At 36.8% G+C, this 18577-nt stretch overlaps 1 long non-coding RNA gene across 2 annotated transcripts; it reads right to left on the minus strand.

The window, feature by feature from the left end:
* Positions 1 to 2312: 2312 nt before the first annotated feature.
* On the minus strand, positions 2313 to 10404 carry LOC139187938 (uncharacterized). 2 transcript variants are annotated; one of them, XR_011570972.1, is made up of 3 exons: positions 10134 to 10404; positions 9820 to 9957; positions 2313 to 2546 (listed from the first exon to the last, which is right to left on the minus strand). It is a non-coding gene; the product is annotated as an uncharacterized lncRNA (long non-coding RNA). The 2 variants fall into 2 exon arrangements; XR_011570973.1 differs by lacking the exon at positions 2313 to 2546 and adding an exon at positions 2581 to 8334.
* Positions 10405 to 18577: the final 8173 nt, after the last annotated feature.

The raw sequence follows: 18577 nt of genomic DNA on the forward strand, positions 1-18577 counted from the left end.
ATCCAATCACTACGTCATAAGGTTAAACCTCACATTTTCCACCAATGTCCCTCACATTGCACAATTTCCCAAACAAGGCTATTGTCTCAATTATTTAGTCTCATTTATGGTATGGCTACATCTAACGTCTGGTTAGACTGCCTACGTACCCTAAACAGGGATCAAGCCATTTGTAGTTTGCATTAGTACTTCAAGGCATTCACAGTAATTATATGCAATAATCAATTTATAACCGTTTGTGGAATTATCAATCATATATATATATATATACACGATAGAAAAGAAAAGACCCACTCACCTGAGGCCTACACTACGACTCCCTAGCACACATATCGAGACATCACGAACCATCGTCGCCTAGAACAATTATCAAATCACATCTTAGAGTTCTTACCAATAGAATACATAATTTACATAAAACACATCCCTACGTAATTCAATTCGGAAGATCTGTATCACAGATTTCCGATCCATTTCTTCCAAAGATCCACATTATACTTCTAGAACAACATCATAAAGTTCCATTACAATCTAACGGTCGGATCTTCGCCAATTGCCAAAACCATGTGGTGGTTAACCTTTTATTTTATGAACTTACAAATCCAATTTGGGAAGATCCGTATATCGGATTCCCGATCCGTAAGTTCCTATGGTCCTCAAATATTACATACTATAACATATTAAAGTTTAGTGACGATCCAACGGTCGGATCGTCAATTCATATCTTTACCAAGTAACGTATCCTAATGAGTTTAGGTCCAAACGATCAACCTACAATATACAATTTCCAAAACTAAACTCAAGACATCTAATTTAGCCTAAGGATAACATCAACCGTCTCCTGACCACTCGCCGCCGCGGGTGGCGGTTGGCTGTCCCGACTCGTCGGAAAATCCAACTATTTCCAAAAATTACCAAAATTTACAGGAATGAAGATCTCAATGAGTAGAGTAACTTGCATACCTATGACCGAGGCCAAATAGGCCAGGAAGAGCTTCAATTTCATAAAAACCCATCAGAAACCCTATACTTAGGTGTGCTCGATTCGACCTCCAAACTTGCTCCAACGCCTCCACCACTGCCTGGGCTTTGTTCCTGGGTTCTAGGAGAGTGCTCTAGTGGTGGTAATTGGCTGAGTTAGCTTCACATTTTGTGGATTGCCGCCGTACACCTACACACACCACCGGTGCATTTTTCCTAAAATTACCACCAAATTCCTTCTAATTTTGGATGGAAATGGAAGAAGGAAGGTTAGGAAGATGTTTCTAGGTGGTGGTTTGCTTTGATTTGCCAGAAAAATGACCGAATATGGCCGTGGTGCTTGTCGGGTCGAGCTGGTCAAGGGGAAACTCGGTTTTCCCCTTCACTTTCTTCTCCCTCCTTTCCCCTTTCTCTGGTTGGTCACCTTCTCCTCTCTCCTCTCCCCATTCGTCCACCCTCTCTCTCTTCTTTCTAATTGGGCAGTAGCCCTTCTTTCTTCTCTTCTCTTTTTCCCCCCTTCTTCTTTCTCTTATTCTTCCTCTTTAAAAATAACTAAATGATAAATAAATATAAACATTATAAAAATATATAAATAGTGACTAAAACAAAAGTACTTCTTGAGTTTACAGTTCCATAAAACTTTAACCGTAACCCCAAATCCTCTTCTGCTTGCGCCTACAAAGCTGTAATGTTGAGTACTTTAGGAAAACGCTAAAGGATTAATTCATACACCTCACTATACGCTGATCAACGAAAGTCAATGCCCTTACCTCTACGGGCATTTTCGTAAAATCATGATTTTAAAATTAATAAAAAAGTAAAATTTAGGACGGGTTGTCACATGGAGCATGCAGCTCGGGCCATTGGGTTGGTGGGGAAACCTGTCCATTAGGCTATTTAGCACGGTGGAGGTGCTCTTATATATTTTCTCATAATTTATGTTTATTAGTTTTCTTTAATTCATTCGAAAATTGACAAAAAATATGAAAGATAAAAATATGGATAGCATTAAAGATTTTATCATATGTAAGAATATGACACTCATATGAAAAAGTGAAAAGATCCATGCAAAAGTTGCTAGCACTCCCTTTTTCTTTATTATATGCAAAAACTGAAAAGGAGAATCAAACCTAAACCGTTATGATAGAGTAAAGATTTTTAACCAATTGGAACTACAAACTCTTTGTTATCTCATTTCTTTGAATAAATGAAAGATATATTGAGTTATATGGACATTTTTTTTCATTATAAGCACAAACCGAACAGAGAAACTGAACAAAGAACCTATTATGTAAAAACAAATATTGTAATCACTTAAACTACCAGTCCTTTATTATATAATAGTATTGAAAATATTGAAAAACAGAAGATTTTTTGACACACCCCGTCCCGAAGGAGGGCATGCTGGCCGTCACGTGAGAGTGACGTAACCATTTACACAGTTCGGAAGCTTTAAAAAAATACAATTACTACGATGAAACACCCGAGGGTGAGTCATACTTTTGTGAATTCTGTCAGAACACTGTTGGATTCCTCGTGGCCACCAAAGCTCTGCTATCTAGAACCTGAAGGGGCGCAAAACAAAGTTAAATGGGTCAGTAAAACAAAGTTTTTCGAAAACATTTCATTTAAAACATTTCTAACCCCTCGCTGTAAAACCTGTATACTTTCCCAGAAAATAACATAATAACATATACCTTCAAATATCTCAAATCATCAATCTTTATCAAAACCAGAAAATATGCCATGTCATAATGTCAAAAACAGAATATGGATGCATCAATATAACAGGTGAAATAAGGAATCAACCGGAGACCCTGCAGTTGGTCCTGTACGGTTAATTCTATAGCTCAATATCCAATCCAACTGGAGTCACCACGGTGACCTGTACGGTGTTACTCTGCACATAAGTCGGAACTACCAGAAGTAGTCTGTACGACAAGAATGGTGTAATAATACACTCTAGTGCTTCTCTCATCAATCATCTGTGCACATAATCTAAGGTCACCTACCAGTCGGAACCACCTCTAGTGGTCTGTACGACTAGCATGTCGGAACCCTCTCATGGTCTGTACGACATGCACCTACTTGGATCCAAGGTGAGCGTGCGGTGCGGTGAATAATATAAGCACTAACATCAGGGGTGCAGGTTATGAGCTCTCAACACAATTCACATCATCAATGATTCACATGTATAACATAAAACTCACATGTGCGTCCACAGCACCAATTCACATATATATATGCATCAATTATCAATTCATATATCTCATAATATGCATGCATGGCATTTTAAAACATACTTCATTTAAATTCAATTTCTGGGAAAAATCAATAGTATATAAGTAAATACAGAAAATAACTGCCCACTCACCTGGAGTTCGCCCAACAACTCCCTAGCACAACACATCAAGGCGTCATGACGATCGGCGCCAAGAACAATAATCAAATCCAACCTCAGAAATCATATCGATAGAATATATAACTTATATAAAACACGTCACTACGTAGTTCGATCCGGAAGATCTGCAACTCAGATTTCAAATCCTCTGGTTGGGCAGTTTTGCCCAATCTCTTCTTCTTCTTCTTCTTCTTACGCACACACACAAACCTTCTTTCTTCTCATCCCAGCCATCCATTTATTTCTTCATTAAATCTGGGCCGTCCACTTTCATAAAAGAAATTCAAGATTTTACTAAATTATAATTCCTAAAATGCCCAAATTTCAAACGTTAATAAATTCTTCGATATAACTCCAAATCACGCACCGTCTGCGCCCACGCGTCCGTAGCGACGAGTACTACGAGGAAATGTTAAGAAAACAAATCTTAGATGGCACGACACAACGATTAACCTCGAATAATGCGCGTGCCTCAAAGGGCATTTTTTGTAAAATCCTTTATTAAAACTTTAAAACTCTTAAAATCAGGGACGGGCTGTCACAATCTACCCACCTTAAAAAATTTCGTCCTCGAAATTACACAATCTTTGCAATCCATCGATATCCATAAAACAACCTGGAACACATCCCTCTCATTCGATCTTTTGTCTCCCAAGTAGTTTTTTCTGCTGAATGATTCCTCCATAAAACTTTTACCAAGTACACTGTTTTATTTCTCACGACTTCCTCTTTCTATTCCAAAATAATCATGGTTTCCTCATTATAAGTCAAATCCGGATTAATCTCTAAGGGCTGAACCGGAATCATACATGACGAATCTGCTACTTTGTAACGAAGCATCAAAACATGAACTACACTATACACCTTATCCAATCCCGAAGGTACTCAAACTTGAAAGTATTTCACCGATTCTTTCAATAGTCAAAGACGACCTGATGTACTTAGGATTTAACTTGTCTTCCATTTCCACCCGAACCGCACCTTTCCAAGGTGATAATTTAAAAAACATCCAATCTCCTGCATTACACGTCCGGTCAATGGCATGTTTGTCTGCTAAGCTCTTTAACCGATCCTGGCTCACTTCCAGGTTAGACTTAATTACTTGAATATTCCGAGTAGTCTCCTCCACTAACTCAGGGCCTTGAATACCATCCGTCCACAATTCTAACAATATCGAAACACAAGACACAACTTTCCACGGCCTTATGGCGTTGCTCTAGAGAACAAACTGAAAGGATCAACATACCCAAGAAGTTCAACAGATCCGTAAGCCCAAATCTTTTTTCCATAAGACAGATAAATAACTGTTGCACTTCAGGAAAGGTTATAGCTCTTTCATTGAAAAATACTGCGCTGATTTAGTAAGCCAATCAATTATCACCTCAATTTCATCATAACTATCTCGTGAACGAGGAAACTTGCACACATAATCTATATTAATATTTTCTCATTTCCGTTGTGGAACGGGAAGTAACTACATCAATCCAAAAGACTTCTTTCTTTCCATTTTAACCTGCTGACAGATGTTACATCTATTTATATACAAACATTTCTCTTTTCATACCTGACCAATAGTAAAATAATCGAATGGTGTAATACATCTTAGTACCTCCAGGATGCATTGTATAAGTTGAACAGTACGCAAATTCCAAAATTGCTTCCTTTAATTCCATAACATTAGGTATAAACACCTTGTTCTCTTGCATAAGCTTACCATCTGATTCTCTAACTCTGAGGTCTTTCTTTTTCCCGTTATTCCTTGCTTTATATAAATTCTTGAATTTCTTCGTCAAACGCTTGAGTCTCGAGTACGACCTACCAAATAAGCCTAACTTGAAAATTAGCAAGTACATTTTCTTTTCGATCTTCCATTCCCAACTTTACTCCAGTAGATCTCAAATCCACAAGAAGATGAACATGGCAATCGCACCAAGCATTAATTCTCGTTGGGGTCTTCCTACTGAAAGCATTGGCCACAACATTTGCACGATCACCCTGGTCGTGCAATCATAATCACTAAGCAACTCAATCCACCTTCGTTGCCTAAGATTAAGATACCTCTGAATAAACAGATATTGGATACTCTTTTGATTCGTAAAAATCTTGCACTTTTCTTCCCATAAAGACAATGTCTCCAAATCTTCAAAGCAAAGATGATAGTTGCTAATTCTAAATCATGAGTAGGGTAATTCATCTCATGAGGTTTCAATTGTCGTGAAGTGTAGCAATCACTCTAACATGTTGCATCAACATACATCCTAACCCATTCAAGGATGCATCACTGTAGACCTCATAATTACCTTTATCATCTGGGAGTGCTAAAACAAGTGTATGAGTGAGATAATGCTTCAGTTGCCGAAACTTTGTTCACAATTTTCATCCACTCAAACCTAACCTCTTTTCTAGTCGATCCCATCAATGGCAAAGCAATGACTGAAAAATCCTTTACAAACGTCTATAGTAGCCTGCTAAACCAAGAAACCCAGTACCTCAGTGACGGTTCGAGGTTGTTCCCAATTCTCCCCAGTTGTCACTCATTGAGGATCTACTTGAATACCTTATGTAGATATCACATGTCCCAAAAATGCCACTTGATTAGTCCAAAATTGACATTTGCTAAACTTAGCATACAACCAATGTTCCCTCAAACATTTTAACACCAACTCAAAATGACTAGTATGCTTTACTTTCACTTAAGAGTATACCAGACCTCAACTCTTTCCTTGAAAACACATAGGCACCTCTAAGCTGATCAAACAATCATCAATGCGCAGCAATGGATAACGGTTCTTACTCATTACTCGATTCAATTACCTAATATCCATACATATTCTTAAGGTCCTGTCTTTCTTCCTTATAAACAAAGCTGGGGTTTTCCAAAGTAACGTACTAGGTTGACTGAAACCTTTATCAACCAATTCCTGTGACTAAATTTTCAATTCCTTTAACTTTGTAGGAACCAATCTATAGCATAAAGTCTGTACTTGGAAACAATTCAATAGTGAACAGCACATCTCTGTCTGGTGGCAATCCATGTAAATCATTCTGGAAACATATTAGGAAAATGTCTACCACTCGTACGTCATCCACAATACTAGGAGTACGATCCTGCAACACCACATGAGCTAGGTATCCTTGGCAACCTTTTGATAACAATCTCTTTGCTCTCACAACAGAAATAACGGCATGCCTCACTCCACTTTACTCAATCACAAAAGTAACCTCTGATAATCCAAGACAATGGAAAGTAACTGATTTCCCCGTAGCAATCCATATTGGCACGATTATAATGTAACCAATCTGTGCTTAAAATCACATCGAAATCCACAATGTCTAACGGGATACGATTCGCTGGCATAACTACTTCTTCCACCATCATTGGACACCCTGAATAGTCATAACCGACATGGAATGACCTACCTGTTTACTTGCTTAACGAATCCAACAAATAAGTTATGGATATTACGGTCTGCAGCCTGCAATAACGATAACTTACTGTCGTCTCGATAAGTAAGCAACAATTCTTAAGGGTGCAATATTATCATTTTACTCCTCACAGGGAAAATACATATATACGCCTCAATCGTGCTCATTCACTACTTCCTTTGGCAACATCGTCAATAATAAGAATTATATCAGTCGGAGTCAGCTAGAATGACCTGTACGGCTAAGTCTACAGCTCGACCATCCATGTTAGCACATAAGTCGAAGTCACCTATAGTGACCTGTACGACTTACTCATCAATTTTCCAAGTAATATGTCAAGGAAGACTGTTGGGTAACAACTGATCCTATGGACAATTCATACCTCTATGTCTCATCTAACCATATGAACACATTCACAACTTCCCACACTCTCCAAAATGCCTAATATTGTACCTACGGTACAAAGATACATTTCCTCTACCGGAGTCACCTTGTCTCTGAGATCTGGGATGACTAGTAAATCTATCACTTCGCCTCTGTCCAGTGGCACTAAAACCTCAGCTGGGAAAATTAGCTCTAGTTTCATTTCTTTTGAAGCTCTGAGTCTTCCGAGGTCTTTGATATAACGGATCTTTAACTTTATCGTCTTTCTTCTGATTCTCATTCTTTTCTTATTCCTCTTTACTCTCGCTGATCATGTTCTCAGAGTCCTCAATGCTCAACAACATCTCGTAAACTCCTGGTAAAAAGTACAATGAATAGTGGTCGCCAAAGAACGCCACTTCTTCTTATTATCCAGCCAAAAACGACATAACACCTCGACTGGATTAGCAACAACATCCGAATGGAAACAAGGCAAGTCTGTAAACTCTCTATAATAATATGTCGGAGGAATGAACTTTTCCTTAAACAATTCTTTAAACGACTTCCAAACAGCTGTTCTTCCGATGACATCGGATAACATTCTTATCTCCATCAGAATGCAGATTCAACACTCAGAAACTAGGTAGTCATCTCGACCCACCTGTCGGAAGGAAGATTCCCTTGACTTTGCATAATCCAAAACGTCTTTTCCCAAATGATTAAGCCATCGATCTGCTCCCTTAGGTTCTTCATTTCCCTAAAGTGATTCAAATTTAGCTTATAACCAGTCTAAAAAGGTTCCTTTAGATAATAGATTGAATCACAATGGCAATAGTTTCCCCCCAAACTACCATATCAAGGAAATTAGGCTCATCCGAACTACGTGGCTCGCTACGAGGCGGTATAGTTTTGACAGAAGACACTAGGAAATTCTCAAGATGTCCAGAATTGCAACCTAAGCTCTGATACCAACTGACACACCCCGTCCCGAAGGAGGGCATGCTGGCCGTCACGTGAGAGTGACGTAACCATTTACACAGTTCGGAAGCTTTAAAAAAATACAATTACTAAGATGAAACACCCGAGGGTGAGTCCTACTTTTGTGAATTCTGTCAGAACACCGTTGGATTCCTCATGGCCACCAAAGCTCTGCTATCTAGAACCTGAAGGGGCGCAAAACAAAGTTGAGTGGGTCAGTAAAACAAAGTTTTTCGAAAACATTTCATTTAAAACATTTCTAACCCCTCGCTGTAAAACCTGTATACTTTCCCAGAAAATAACATAATAGCATATACCTTCAAATATCTCAAATCATCAATCTTTATCAAAACCAGAAAGTATGCCATGTCATAATGTCAAAAACAGAATATGGATGCATCAATATAACAGGTGAAATAAGGAATCAACCGGAGACCCTGCAGTTGGTCATGTACGGTTAATTCTATAGCTCAATATCCAATCCAACCGGAGTTACCACGGTGACCTGTACGGTGTTACTCTGCACATAAGTCGGAACTACCAGAAGTAGTCTGTACGACAAGAATGGTGTAATAATACACTCTAGTGCTTCTCTCATCAATCATCTGTGCACATAATCTAAGGTCACCTACCAGTCGGAACCACCTCTAGTGGTCTGTACGACTAGCATGTCGGAACCCTCTCATGGTCTGTACGACATGCACCTACTTGGATCCAAGGTAGCGTGCGGTGCGGTGAATAATATAAGCACTAACATCAGGGGTGCAGGTTATGAGCTCTCAACACAATTCACATCATCAATGATTCACATGTATAACATAAAACTCACCTATGCGTCCATAGCACCAATTCACATATATATATGCATCAATTATCAATTCATATATCTCATAATATGCATGCATGGCATTTTAAAACATACTTAATTTAAATTTAATTTCTGGGAAAAATCAATAGTATATAGGTAAATACAGAAAATAACTGCCCACTCTTCTGGAGTTCGCCCAACAACTCCCTAGCACAACACATCAAGGCGTCATGACGATCGGCGCCAAGAACAATAATCAAATCCAACCTCAGAAATCATATCGATAGAATATATAACTTATATAAAACACGTCACTATGTAGTTCGATCCGGAAGATCTGCAACTCAGATTTCAAATCCACAACTTCCAGAGGTCCAAAATATACCTCTAGGACAACATCCTAAAATTTCATTACCATCCAACGGTCGGATCTCCGTCAATTTCCAGAACCAAGTGACGGTTAACATTCTATTTTATGAACTTACAACTCCAATTCCCAAAGATCCGTAAATTGGATTCCCAATCCGTAAGTTCCTATAATCCTCAAATATTACGTATTACAACGTATCAAAGTTTGGTGATGATCCGATGGTTGGATCGTCGATTCACCTTTTGGCCTAACCACGAATCGTAACGAACTTAGGTTCAATTACTCAATTTACGTCCATCAATTATCAAAACTGAACCTAGAACCTTAAACACATGCTAAGAATGACATTGGCGGGCCATTGGCCACGCGCCGCCACACGGGCCGTCGCGGGTGGCAGTCGGCCGCCCTGACTCGCCGGAAAATCCAACTATTTCAAACAATTCTCAAAAAATACAGAATTGAAGATCTCAATGATTAGAGTAAACTTTATACCTGAGGCCAAGGCCAATTTGGACTGGAAACACTTCAATTTCACCAAAATCCGTGCGGAACCCTAGAATTGGGTGAGTTCCAATTCATCTTCAAATCAACTCCGTCGTCCCAACCAATGCTTGGGCTTCGTTCTAGGTCCTAAAAGAATGCTAAAGGTGTTAGTAATTGAAAGAAAACATTTCAATATTTGAAGAATTTGAACAAAAAAGTCGCGGCACCCACGGGTGTGTTCTTCACCAATTCACCATCAAATTTCATGATTTTTGGGGTGAAACATGAAGAGGGAAGGCCTAGGTGTTGATTGGAAGTGATACCTTGATCCAATTTGTGAGAATTCCGTGAAAATCGTCGGAATTTGGGTGTGGGAATCGCGGGTCGAAACGGGTCGCGGGTGAAGACCCATTTTTCTTCCTTCTCTCCTCCGCTTCTCGCCCTCTCTCCTTTCCTCCTTTCTCTGTTCCGATTGGCCAGTCTCCTCTCTCTCTTCTCCCCATTCGCCAGCACTCTCTCCTTTCTCTCCCGGAGCTCCTGCTCTCTCTTCCTCTGGTTGGGCAGTTTTGCCCAATCTCTTCTTCTTCTTCTTCTTCTTCTTCTTCTTACGCACACACACACACAAACCTTCTTTCTTCTCATCCCAGCCATCCATTTATTTCTTCATTAAATCTGGGCCGTCCACTTTCATAAAAGAAATTCTAGATTTTACTAAATTATAATTCCTAAAATGCCCAAATTTCAAACGTTAATAAATGCTTCAATATAACTTCAAATCACGCACCGTCTGCGCCCACGCGTCCGTAGCGATGAGTAATACGAGGATATGTTAAGAAAACAAATCTTAGATGGCACGACACAACGATTAACCTCGAATAATGCGCGTGCCTCAAAGGGCATTTTTTGTAAAATCCTTTATTAAAACTTTAAAACTCTTAAAATCAGGGACGGGCTGTCACATTTTTTCTTTTTGATGCCAAATTCTAATATAATAATTATGTCGTATTACTTTCATTCTAGTACTTATTTTTATGTACTTTTTGATAATTTTAATATAAAATATCTATTTGGTGTAAATATGTCGTTATATAAAAAAAAAGTTTATTTTTTTATAAAATTATTTTGAAGCACAAGTTATAGATTTTGCCATTGTGCATAGGACTTTTGTCTTCAGTACAATGCATCTCAATTGTAAACTCTACACTTCTTACAACTTATTGTGGATGCAAATTTCTTCCTCCTTGATCTTGGACAAAATTGCACCTACAAAACAAATACCACATTAGGTCAAGGCCAAGACCCTCACGCGCTCACGATGATGGGGGGAGGGGGCTTTGGCTGACGAACCTCCGATGCCAAAGTTAGAATTTAGAGAGAAAACTGTTTGAGAGTTTTGGAGAATTTTAGCAAGAGTGAAGACCTAGGTTTTTAGAGAAAATGGGGTTCAATATATAGAGTATGGCCCTTTTGGAGAAAAGGTGGCCGGCCTTTGGGATGTTTTTTGGGTGTATTTTGTGGTTCAATGTGTGATTTATTTGGCAATTAATTGATTAATTAGGCAATTAATCCATTGATTAGCCAATTAACACATTTTTAGAAAGAAAGTTTTGGAGGTTATGGAATGAATAAAATAAATAGCTAATTGATTAGCTAAAAAAGGGAAAATGAGGTAAAAGATATATGGAATGAAATAGGTTTTGGGAGTTACCTTGTAGAAGGGATTTGATGAGATAGGTTTTGAATTGTTACCTATTTTGGGCACTTTTGATTTAGTTGAAGATAGGTTTTGAATTGTTACCTATTTTGGGCACTTTTGATTTAGTTGAAGGATGATTGCTTGTTGCTTGCGCGTACGAATCCCGTTGTATCTTAGGGGTATTTATGTCCTTTTTTGTCCAAAAATCCACGTGTCGCCTTGTGATTATTTTTTGCTCCACAAATGCCCTCACACCTGTTGGTCTACTTGCAAGAAAGGGCAGCAGGTGTAGAGAACTTCTTGCTTGAGGAAACATAAGATTGTTTCCTATTTTGATGTTGATTTCCTCTTTTAATTGGAAATTAGATCATTCTAGGAAAGGGAAATAAATTTCTCTCAAAGCCTATTTAAGTTCACCTTAAGTGGGTTATTAAATCAACTTTGGAGAGCAAGTTATTCTACCATACAAGAGAGAGAGAGCTTAGAGGATATTTGTTCCTCCTCCTCTAGCAATCTTCTACATCTTGCTCGTGTAAATGACCGTCTTTCATTGCTTTCTTCGTCTTCTCCGTGCCACACCGAAGTAAGAAAAATTTAATTTTCCTTCTCTTTTTCTTGGATAACGCTACCGCGTTGCAACCGTCGGGGTGGTGCAGCACGTCGGCTAGCAGGGGCCAAGAGTCGGCTCGACATAAGCTGAGGAAGTGTTATGGCAGAGACCACTGCTTGAGCTGCTTGGTTTGGCTAAAGCCAAGGGCAGCTGTGCGGCTAGGGCCACGGATTGAGGCATTGAGGCTTTATGATGCTAGGCGAATCGCATGACTCATTTCCTTTGAGATAAATAAGAAGGTCGCGAGCTTTATAGGCTATTGAAATGCTGGGCATGTAAACCTCCTGCTTGCTGGCCCGAGAGAAAAATGAAGGAAAAGCCGGTATGGGTTGAGCTCTCATGCTGAGTATTATGAATGGCGTTGGCTGCTTAATCTTCTTCGTTGGGAGAAAGGTAGGCTGCTCCCGAGAGAATAGGTATATAGGATCAAGGCAGATGCTTTGGCTCATATGCTGTCGTTGGGCTTACTATTAATGAAGATGGAAAGAAGAGATCTTCCCTGCCTGCTCAAGAGATGCCGGTTGAGAAAAACTGAAAACTTTCTTCGCTGCTTGTTAAGGTCCACCTGCTGCCGAAAGACCTGTGATTAACATAACTTTTTCTAATGGGAAGAAAAATGAGGCTGTTAGATCTGAGCATGTGGCGCCTGTCATGTCGAGAATGGCTTGTTCCAATGGGAAGAAAAATGAGGCTGCTAGATCTGGGCATGTGGTACCTGCCATGTCAAGAATGGCTTGTACGATTGTTAATATTATTGCTCAGTGTAAAGGTCTTGTCATGCTCCCAGTGCTGAAGTCTGTGCCATGACGTTCGTTAGAAGCAAAGTTCGATTCTCCTTCAGAAATGCTTGCTATTATGAAGAGCGATAAGGTGGACTCTACTGCTAAAATGGCGTTAAGGCCTACTCCCTCTGTTGCTGAAACTGATTCGCCTGCTGGGGAAAATGAGATTGTTTGCGTGGGCAGCTGTGAGAAATCCACTAAGCCTGCTTCTGGGGAGGCTGTTGAGATTTGTGTGCTCTTGAAACCAGATCTGCTTAAAGACATGGACGCTTGTGCCAAGTTTGTTGATGGCGTTTATAAAGGTTTGTTTGCCCAAGTTCCTTTGTGAAGCATACGACCCAATATAGAATGAATGCTCTGCTTGCTATGATGCAGATATAGCAAGGTTGCCAATGAGGTGGTGAAGATTATGGCAGTTGAAGCTTATTCCTCGGCCGATGAGATCAAGAGGTTTGATTATGAGCTCGTTGCTTTGAATGGGTCTAATATTTCTGCCCTTACTTCTCTGCAGCTTGAGACAACTCACCAAGATATTGTTGACTTGAAGACTAAGCTTGACGCAATCCAAGTTAAGTATGAAAGTGCAGAGAATGAGATTGGATGTTACATACCTCATATTCAAGATCTTGAGTTTGCAGTTTCTAAGCTTCGTTTCGCTGCTTATACAAAGGATAAAAAGTTGATTACTACTTATAATCAAGTAATCCACTTCAAGAGAATCGTCGATAGTTTGAAGAAGGAAGTGGATGAGCTGCAGCGTGTTCGTGTTGGTCTGTTCGAGGAGGATGAGCAGCTGAAGGGTGAGAAAGATGGGGTCGAGATTTCGAGACCTTCTCTATTTCTCCGGAATACTTGCTTGCTTTTACTTTTGAGGCTTCCATTGGTAAAGTAGTTATAGAAGTTGGTGCCCAGGCTGGGGCAGCCGGGGGAGAAGCGCCGAATGATGTCGCTGCTAAGAGTGTTGTAACTGCTGAAGGTGTGGTAACCGAGTAGTCATGGGATGTCCAAGCTGTTGTAGTCTTCTAAGTAGCCTTTAGGATTGTATTTGTTTTTCCTTGTAGCTCTTGTTTTGTTTGAACTCCTTTGGCCTTTGCTAATTGTTTATAAACATGCTTCATTCGTTTTTCTTCATCTTCACTTCTTTTGTTCATGCCCTAACCTTTAGACTTGATAGACCAATGGCAGACATGCTACTTTTTATAAGCAAACAAGCTCGCGTAGCCTATGCAGCCGTAGGTGTTGGTGTAGAACTTTGCAAAGTTCTTAGCCATATGGTTGGCAGCCAGATGCCTTACTTACAAAAGCAGACAAGTCCGCGTAACCACTAGACTGTTAACCTTGGCTTTCTCTAATTCCATAGATTGCGTAGTAAGTATCACAACACTTTAGGACTTGGTGTAGGTTGTTCCACGCTTGGCAAAGGTGAAGCTTATCGACTACGTAACATATCGGTAGTGGATAAAGCTAGACCTGGTATTCGTGTCGTATTTTCCGTGTTCGTGTCGTTTTCGTGTCATACCCGATATCTTAACGGGTCGTGTCGTGTAATACCCGTTAAAATAAACGGGTAAAATGATCCAACCCGAAATCGACCCGATAACATTAACAAGTAATATGACCCGACCCGTTACCCGTTAAGGAAAATATATTTTAAACCAATAAATAATCAAATGAAAAACATAATACTAAATAAGTATATACATTCCATATTGTCACATCCAAAACATAAAAACGCAATTTTGTTTTAAGTATATTTTCGCTTACCTAAAGTCTTTAATAGTTTTTTAATTAATGTAGAAGTGTAAAAAAATATAGAAAAAAATATATAAACACTCGTAATGACAAGCTTTATAACTTTCATGAAGAGCTTAACTTCGAAATTCGCCACTATAATCATATAAATCATAGATCAAAATTTAACCATTGATTGTTGTTTACATTTATGCTTCATTGTTCTCATCAAATTTCGTTTTTTTAGATTTTCTTTTTTGAAAACATGATCTATTAGAGGGTGCAGGTAGATGAACGGTTTGGATCGTTGATATTACATTTAGAGTTTTACGGTTAGTGAAAATATTGTTGATGTTTATAAAGTTTCTACAAATATATGACATTGACTCATATTTCAGTTAACCGTAAATATCGAAACGTTATATCATCTTCTTACATCCGCCAGATGATCATGTTTTCAAAAAATAAAATTTTAAAAATGAAATTCAGTAAGAAGAATAAAGCGTAAATGACAATCGACGGTTAAATAAATTTAAGGTTTCCCTACTACAAAATTATCTATTGCTGGCAGTCCAAAAACTTTTTTCAACGATCCAACCGTCAAACTTATTTGTACACATTCCAAGATTGCATACGTAAAAAATCGTACAAAAAAACATTCAGAGATTACGTAACGGAACAAAAGTTTCCGACGGTTATAAACGAAAAATCACAATTTAACGGTTATTTTAGCTCCGATTTTGATGATTTTTTACAGATACACTCCTCGACCCTATAAGAATGTAATGAATAAATTTGATCTTTAATTTAAAGTATTTACACTAGTGGATACCACAAAAACTTATTTTATACTTAATAGAAGTATAATATTAACTCTAAGTGTTTGTTTAATTTACCGTTTTGACGCAATATGCATTCTACGAAACATTTTCAATGATCCAACCGTCAAACTTATTTGTACACATTCCAAGATCGCATACGTAAAAAATCGTAAAAAACAAACATTCAGAGATTACGTAATGGAACAAACGTTTTCGATGGTTATAAACGAAAAATCACAATTTAACGGTTATTTTATCACCGATTTTGATGATTTTTTACAGATAGACTCCTCGACCTATAAGAATGTAATGAATAAATTTGATCTTTAATTTAAAGTATTTATACTAGTGGATACCACAAAAACTTATTTTATACTTAATAGAAGTATAATATTAACTCTAAGTGTTTTGACGCAATATGCATTCTACAAACCTTTTTTCAACGATCCAACCGTCAAACTTATTTGTACACATTCCGAGATCGCATACGTAAAAAATCATAAAAAAATAAACATTCAGAGATTACGTAACAGAACAAAAGTTTTCGACGGTTATAAACGAAAAATCACAATTTAACGGTTCTTTGAGCTCCGATTTTGATGATTTTTTACAAAAACACTCCTCGACCCTATAAGAATGTAATGAATAAATTTTATCTTTAATTTAAAGTATTTACACTAGTGGATACCACAAAAACTTATTTTATACTTAATAGAAGTATAATATTAACTCTAAGTGTTTGTTTAATTTACTGTTTTGACGCAATATGCATTATACAAAACTTCTTTCAACGATCCAACCGTCAAACTTATTTGTTCACATTCCGAGATCGCATACGTAAAAAATCGTAAAAACAAACATTCAGAGATTACGTAATGGAACAAAAGTTTTCGACGGTTATAAACGAAAAATCACAATTTAACGGTTATTTTATCTCCGATTGTGATGATTTTTTACAGATACACTCCTCGACCCTATAAGAATGTAATGAATAAATTTGATCTTTAATTTAAAGTATTTACACTAGTGGATACCACAAAAACTTATGTTATACTTAATAGAAGTATAATATTAAATCTAAGTATTTGTTTAATCTACAGTTTTGACGAAATATGCATTCTACGAAATGTTTTTCAACGATCCAACCGTCAAACTTATTTGTACACATTCCGAGATCGCATATGTAAAAAATCGTAAAAAACAAACATTCAGAGATTACGTAACGGAACAAAAGTTTTCGACGATTATAAACGAAAAATCACAATTTAACGGTTATTTTAGCTCCGATTTTGATGATTTTTTACAGATACACTCCTTGACCCTATAAGAATGTAATGATTAAATTTGATCTTTAATTTAAAGTATTTACACTAGTTTTATACTTAATAGAAGTATAATATTAACTCTAAGTGTTTGTTTAATCTACTGTTTTGACGCAATATGCATTCTACAAAACTTTTTTCAATGATCTAACCGTCAAACTTATTTGTACACATTCCGAGATCGCATATGTAAAAAATCATAAAAAACAAACATTCAGAGATTACGTAACGGAACAAAAGTTTTCGACGGTTATAAACGAAAAATCACAATTTAACGGTTATTTGAGTTCCGATTTTGATGATTTTATATAGATACACTCCTCGACCCTATAAGAATGTAATGAATAAATTTGATCTTTAATTTAAAGTATTTACACTAGTGGATACCACAAAAACGTTTTTTATACTTAATTGAAGTATAATATTAACTTTAAGTGTTTGTTTAATCTACTATTTTGACGCAATATGCATTCTACGAAACTTTTTTTAACCATCCAACCATCAAACTTATTTGTACACATTTCGAGATTGCATACGTAAAAAATCGTAAAAAATAAACATTCAAAGATTACGTAATGGAACAAAAGTTTTCGACGGTTATAAACGAAAAATCACAATTTAACGGTTATTTTAACTCCGATTTTGATGATTTTTTTACAGATACACTCCTCGACCATATAAGAATGTAATGAATAAATTTGATCTTTAATTTAAAGTATTTACACTAGTGGATACCACAAAAACTTATTTTATACTTAATAAAAGTATAATATTAACTCGAAGTGTTTGTTTAATCTATCGTTTTGACGCAATATGCATTCTACAAAACTTTTTTCAACGATCCAACCGTCAAACTTATTTGTACACATTCCAAGATCGCATACGTAAAAAATCGTAAAAAACAAACATTCAGAGATTACGTAACGGAACAAAAGTTTTCGACGATTATAAACGAAAAATCACAATTTAACGGTTATTTTAGCTCCGATTTTGATGATTTTTTACAGATACACTCCTCGACCCTATAAGAATGTAATGATTAAATTTGATCTTTAATTTAAAGTATTTACACTAGTGGATACCACAAAAACTTATTTTATACTTAATAGAAGTATAATATTAACTCTAAGTGTTTGTTTAATATACCGTTTTGACGCAATATGCATTCTAAGAAACTTTTTTTAACAATTCAACCGTCAAACTTATTTGTACACATTCCGAGATTGCAGACTTAAAAAATCGTAAAAAATAAACATTCAAAGATTACGTAACGGAACAAAAGTTTTCGACGGTTATAAAAGAAAAAATCACAATTTAACGGTTATTTTAGCTTCGATTTTGATGATTTTGTACATATACACTCCTCGACCCTATAAGAATGTAATGAATAAATTTGATCTTTAATTTAAGCATTTACATTTTTTTATATATGAGTGATTGTATATATATATTTTTACATTTTTTACACTTCTACAATAATTATTATTAATTTTACCCTCAAATAAAAAACATTATTCATGAGGGTTTGAAGGATTTTAAAAATCTAAACGATAATATAAGTGTAACAATTATCTATTCGTAGAGGAATAATGATAAATCACGAGTGTTTATATATTTTTTCACATTTTTCATACTTGTATGTATGTATTCTTAGTTCTTGCATATACAAATACTATACTAGTATATTTTAATTTTGGACAAGAATATGTTATGTAAAATTTATCCTAGTAATGATAATAAGGAACTCTCATAATAAAAATAAATAATGACTAAAACTTTTTTTTTATTTTTTTGTAATTTATATA

This window comes from Malus domestica, chromosome 09, assembly GCF_042453785.1.
Source record: "Malus domestica chromosome 09, GDT2T_hap1".
Classification (NCBI taxonomy): domain Eukaryota; kingdom Viridiplantae; phylum Streptophyta; class Magnoliopsida; order Rosales; family Rosaceae; genus Malus; species Malus domestica.